At 40.5% G+C, this 6291-nt stretch overlaps 1 pseudogene; it reads left to right on the plus strand.

Moving 5' to 3' along the window:
- Positions 1-249: 249 nt before the first annotated feature.
- On the plus strand, positions 250-557 carry LOC131483798 (small nuclear ribonucleoprotein G-like; annotated as a pseudogene).
- Positions 558-6291: the final 5734 nt, after the last annotated feature.

The raw sequence follows: 6291 nt of genomic DNA on the forward strand, positions 1-6291 counted from the left end.
AAGGGGGGCATGTGATGAATGATTTAGCTAAGGTTGAAGAGCGTGAGTGAGAGGTGGCAATGACCCAGAGGGCAACAGTTTCCTCTAACAAGACCCAGGGCTGAGTGTCCCAGGTAGATTAGCCTGGAAGGAAGATTGTTGGAAGAATCCAAGCCACTTTCCTCTAAAAAACTCTGATGTTGCTGCAGGCGTGTGAAGGAGACCATGATTTCCATTTCAAGGCCGCTCTAGGCCCACTAAACAGACACCATGAGCAAAACCCACCCTTCTGCGTTGAAAAAATTTAAGAATAAGAAGTTATCGTTGAAATTGAACAGTAGCAGACATATCCAAGGAATACCAAGGGGATTTGATTTCTTTATGGGTCTTGTGATAGATGAATGTGTAGTGATCACAACTTGAAACAACTGAACAGCACTGGAAAGGTGGTAATACAAGGAAGCAGTATTATCACATGAGAAACATTGGAACGAGTAGAAATAACGGCTGTGTTCAGCAGAGAAATCAATCATTTCCACATGTCTATTTTACAAAGGGCCTGTTTCACAGGGACATAAAAATTCAGGTTGTGAACATTTGTCATATTAAATTTTTTATTGAAATTGAAACACTTAAAACTCTGCTAAGATCAGGTCCAAAATCCTCTGCCTGACCTATAAAGTTCTCCCATCACTTCGTCCCAACTTAGGTTTCTCGTCACTTCACCCCAGCACCCCTTTCCCAATATGTGTTGTTCTGGAGCCACAGTAGGCCATTCGCTAATTCCTTCAGCATGCCTGGCACTTTCACAACTTTGTGCCTTTGCTCAAGCTATTCTCTGCCTGCAATGCCTCTCTTTTCCTCTCCATCCAGTGAATTCTTACCCCCATTTGTGAAGCCTTCATGGCTCACTTAGATAGTTTGTCTCTCATTCCACTTCTCCACCATTACATTATATTCCAATTATTTGTTTGCATGCCTGCCTTTGTGCTGAGACAGGGAGCTCCTTGAAAGCTAGTTTTAATATTCTGGTGCTTAAGCAGAATTGGCAAAAATGCAAATAGCCCATGATGCTGCATTTAAAGCAATTACAGCAGTATTTTGTCCTGCATTCTCTCTTGCTACATAATTTTATTATTTCATAATAAATCTTGAAGAAGTAGACTCATTCTTCCCAAGTTTTTCCCACAGAGAAGTTTCCAAGGTACACATTTTCCTTTTGTGAGTCTGACTCCCTAAACAAAATGACAACTGTGATAAGTGATACTAATTTTCATATGCACATGCTTATTCAACAATTTCCTGAACAAGATACTATGTTGGACATGGGGAAAGATAACAAAAAGTTAGTTTCATCTATCTTGAGAATTCACCAGATATGGTTAAGAGCAAGGAAAAAAAAGAGGGTCTCAGCTCTGATAACAGACTCATCCATGGGAGTGGGGCAGACATTTGGAACAGATTCTGAGAGCCCAGTGAGAAGACAATGCTGGGTATCTGAAACATTGCAACAAACAGTAGGTGGTAGCCCGGGAAAGTAGTCCATCAGGTGGCCTTTTCAAGGAAATAGGAACACTCCTAACCAAGAAATGCCTAATGGGTCCAGACCAGTCCTCCAGGAGCTTAAAGAAAAGCTAAGAGAGGCCGTTAAGTCAAGTCAGCAGTAGACAGACAAGTGATGCAGTCACAAGCTAAGTCTCCAGGACCAAACAAGAAGATAATGCGTCAGATATTCAGGGACAAATTACATGCAGTGACTCAGGGCCCAGGTTTTAAGGTGGGTGGCCCATTATTAGAATGGAGGTGGTGTGCCTGAGTGGCTCAGTCGGTTAAGCATCTGACTTCTGCTCAGGTCATGATCTCACAGTTCATGAGTTTGAGCCCTGCATCAGGCTCTGTGCTGCCAGCTCAAAGCCTGGAGCCTGCTTCGGATTCTGTGTCTCATTCTCTTGTGAGTCTGTCTCTCAAAAATAAATAATAATGTAAAAAAAAATTTTTTTTTTAAAGAAGAGAGGCACAATGTCAGAAACCAATTTGGAGAAAAATCCTGATGTTACCTTGTAGAATTCTTTAGATTACTGTTACCTCTCCTGAGTATCCTGAAGGTTAGCGTGAGGTTGCATATGTTTTGGGGTTCAATTGCAATCAGCAGTAGGGAGGAAAGTATAGCAAAATCCAGCAAACAGGGCTGGAAATTGGTCCCCGATTTCATGACTCACACTGCAAGAACAGAGGGGACAGGAAAGATGGTACCCAAGAGGAAACATGAGTTACTATATTACCAGAGGAAGATTTCACAGATACTGAGTTGGCAAAAACAAGAGCTGTTCCCTACTGTGAATTTCAACATAGTGATGCTGTCTAATGAATAAATAGTAGGAAAACTATGGTATGTATTCTGAAAGACTTTAAGCTATAGTTCCATCTAAAACCATTAACTTCTGCAGGATTCCTGTGACTTTAATGTAGTGGAAGGATTAAGGCCTTTACAGTTTGTTGAAATCTCTAAGAGAACTTTGGACTGATGATTGAACCTCACAGGTGAATGAAGTATGGGACTTGGCTCTCTCTTAATTTCCCTCTCTCTGGCTATTGAAACCTAGAGTCATATAGCTATAAGCATATACTTACAGCTTATACTATACAGTGAGGGCTTCAAGAACTTGTGACTATTTTTTCTGGCACGATCAGCTTAATCCAGACAATTAGTGACACAAAGAATGAAGAGATAAGGAGATAACAAATGCTATTTGAGATCAAACCCAGGGTCATTGCCTATCTAGCTGAGGAGTAGAGAATGGGTTGAATCTATGACAGTAACCACCAAAGTGCCTGGAGCAATTATAGGTTTTCCTCATTAGCCAATGATATATTTTCCCCAAAATCATGCCTTCTTTTCTAATTATGAGTTGAGACCCCTAAGTGGGTTGTAAAATCATTTCAGTGGGTTGGGACTAGGGTCTTAAATTATATAGAAAAAAATAAAATAGAACTGAAGAGTAGAGAAGATAAGCAAAGAGAAGAAAAAGCTTTTAGTTGTATGTGCACGTATGTGTGTATGTGTGTGTGCTGAGTTCCAATATAAAACACATTTCTCTCTGTGGCTTCCAGCTTAAAAAGTAGATACAGACTTACACATAGATAGAGCTATAAACATGGAGAAAGAAACATGTAAAACAAAGAGCTGGCAAAATCTCTCCAAAATACTATCACCAACCGCATGGGAGGCACTCTCCACCATAATATTCATAGGCATCTACAAAAATACAATCATAACAAAATGACTATCTTTGGCAAAACCAAGCATAACTAAAAGTTAAAACAGAGGGAACGGGTTATTTAAAGTTTGGAAGACAACTTAAAACTTAAGCTTAACTTCTCCAAACTTAATTTTCTCATGTTAAAAAAAAACAACCAGGAGTGATTTAAAGAACTTCTAGGCCTTCAGAATACTTTTCTATTGTATTCCATTCTATTCCATTCTTGTGTTCTGCCAACCCCCAATCTGAGTATTGTCATTCAACTTTACCCAATTCTAGTATCAAATGTTTTTCACACAGAGAATTTACGATGTCTTCTTTATTTAACAAAGTTTCTTTTTTCTACTACAGAATGAATTCCCATTTAACAAAGAAAATGTAGAAGAAGGAAAATCACTCTTAGGCCTAACATTTAAAGCAAATAGTGAAGATTTTTCTAAGCACTGTAAATTATCCAATACTTTCAGAGAGATGTACATTAAACTGCAAGAACAAGTTAGAGATCACATTATATAGGGACTTGGTTTATATATTTGAGTTATAGAGACTCATACAAAGGTACTCCCTGATAAAATGAAGAGCAAGCCGGTATAAAATTGCAGTGTCAGCCTTTGTGCTGGCAGAAATACCCACTGATATTTTGAAGTGGGGGTGACCACTGGAATTCCTTTTAAACAGAGTATCAGCTGCATAATTCTCTGATCTCACACCCACTCATGCTGATCTTCCTTTTTCTCTGCCCAGGCAGAGAGTGGAAAGAGATCAGAACAGAATTCTTACAGGGAGGCAGTCTGACCCTCCACTCCCGCCCTGCTCTGACTCCAGTTCAAAGATAGAAATGAAATCCAAGCAGGGTGTGGTTACACTGTGGGATGTGAGTTTGGCCAGAGCCCAAGCATTGTTATCTCATCTGTTTTACCCAATCCCTGAGCTCTCAAAGTCCTATCACTGCTTCACTCTTTCTCAACCCTCTGGACCTTGAACAGAAAAAGCTGGTGTTTTAGAAGTGGATCAGAGTGACAGGTATCATCTAAATCCAGAGTCCTTACTGTGGTCCATAAGATGCTTCATCAGGAGGCTTCTGTCTGCCTGTGACCGCCTTTCCTGCAACCCTGCCCCTGCTTGCACTGCCCTACTTTCTGGTCTCGAACACATCCAGTATGTTCCTGCTGCACACGCGGTTCCTTCTGCCTGCAAAAATTGTCCTTTGGTTTCTGCATGGCGTAATTCAGATCACTGCTGTACCTCTGGAACTCAAACTTTCTCAGTCCCATCACCCTGTATTCCATATACCTTGCTCAATTTTTCCTCATAGCACTTGTGTTTAGCTTGATTTCTTCTGCTACAGACATGCTTAGAATATTGCCTCTGCCCTTGCTCTGATCCTTAACAAACTACATACTCATACTCCTTATACTCCATTTCCATTATTCATAAAAATGAATTATTGCAAAGTTCAAATGGAATTACATGTAAAAGCTCTGAATTCAATGCTTATTACATTAAAATGCAAAGTTTCATAATGACAAGGATTTGTAGGTTTAGAGCTATACTTCAGCACCCACAACAGTACCAAGAATTGGTTTAATAAATACATTTAGAAGGAAGGAAAGGAGAAAGGGAGGGAAGGAGAGGAGAGATGAAGAGGGAAGGAAGCAGAGAGGACAATTATGGATCAATGTTAATTTCTGATCATTGTTTTTTACTTTTTTCCACTAATGTGCCTCTGAAATACTTCTATGAAAGAATTTGTGTATGATAAATGAATACGCACCTACCTTTTCCTAATTCATAAGAGGTCCCCACCTCCCTTCTTACCTTCTGACTCCTTAACGTTGTTCAATCCTTATTTTTTAAGATCCCTAAAAACCAGCAAAAAAAGTAAAACATGAGAAGTAACATACTGAAGCTAGGATAGCAGTGGTATATGTGACAAGTAATAGCTGAGACCCAGAGTCTAGCAAGACCTATCAGAGTAAGATGGCCCATATAACTAACGGCTCATAACTATGAAGTGCTCCAGACAAGAAATTGAATTCTTTGTATGTCCACTGGTAGACACTCTGGGAGACCTAACAAACAAAGCCCAGGCTCAAAGGTATCTGCCAACAGAAATCCTGGAAGAAGTCCTGACAAGCATAAAGTCAATGTCAGGGAAATCTAACAGTGGTCTTCTGGTCAACTGTGAGCTTCATGAAACTCTCAGTGAGTCAGGGAACTGTCTCTGATTATTCTCTTCCATATCCACAATGCCTAGCTAACTCCTGACTTGTGCATACTCCATGATTATGCGATGAGTGAATAAATTATCAATAAATTAAGGTCTTTTTTTTTAGTTAAAGCAAAAAGCCTCAACACAAATTCTCTTAAACAAACAAACAAGAAAAATAACAAACCCGAAGAGTCCTGGTTTAGACTTGACTGCAGAAGCAGCTGAATGCAGGACACAAATACTATCATCAGCACATGTGGTCTGTCTTTCCACTTTCAGACCACCAGCACTGCCCAAGGCTACGTGCTTTCTTAGTCTCATCCAGGAGGAGAAAGAAGTCTTTCACACACGTGAATTAAGGAGGAGGAGAGCATAAAGCATTGCCTCTGCTTAGAACACACACCATTTTTGAGCCAATCACTGGAGTTAAGGAAATGCAAAGCGCTGATTTTCTGAAGCCTCTTTAAGAATAGCACAGGGTCAGCTTAACAATGACCACCTGTGCTGACAGAGACAGGGGATTCACCAAAGGGAAATCTGGTTAAGGTTATTTCTTAGAAGGAGTGTAAGTGTTGGGATCCATAAACAACAAATGTCCACACTGAGGCAGCAGGCCCAGGCAAGGGAGTCTTGCAGCAGGGATCCAAACATGAGGTCTAGACAAGGTTCCAGTCCCTGGGAGCACGGATGGGAGTAAAGCAATGTGGGAGGACTTCAAGTATACATTGAGGTAACAACAGAAGTGGGACTCAGTTGTGAGCCAGCCCGATTAGGAACTGCTACTACAACCTAGGGGAAGAGCGAGACTGTGAGGGAAATTAAAATGAGACCAGTCTCAGC

Source organism: Neofelis nebulosa, chromosome 8 (assembly GCF_028018385.1).
Source record: "Neofelis nebulosa isolate mNeoNeb1 chromosome 8, mNeoNeb1.pri, whole genome shotgun sequence".
Lineage (NCBI taxonomy): Eukaryota > Metazoa > Chordata > Mammalia > Carnivora > Felidae > Neofelis > Neofelis nebulosa.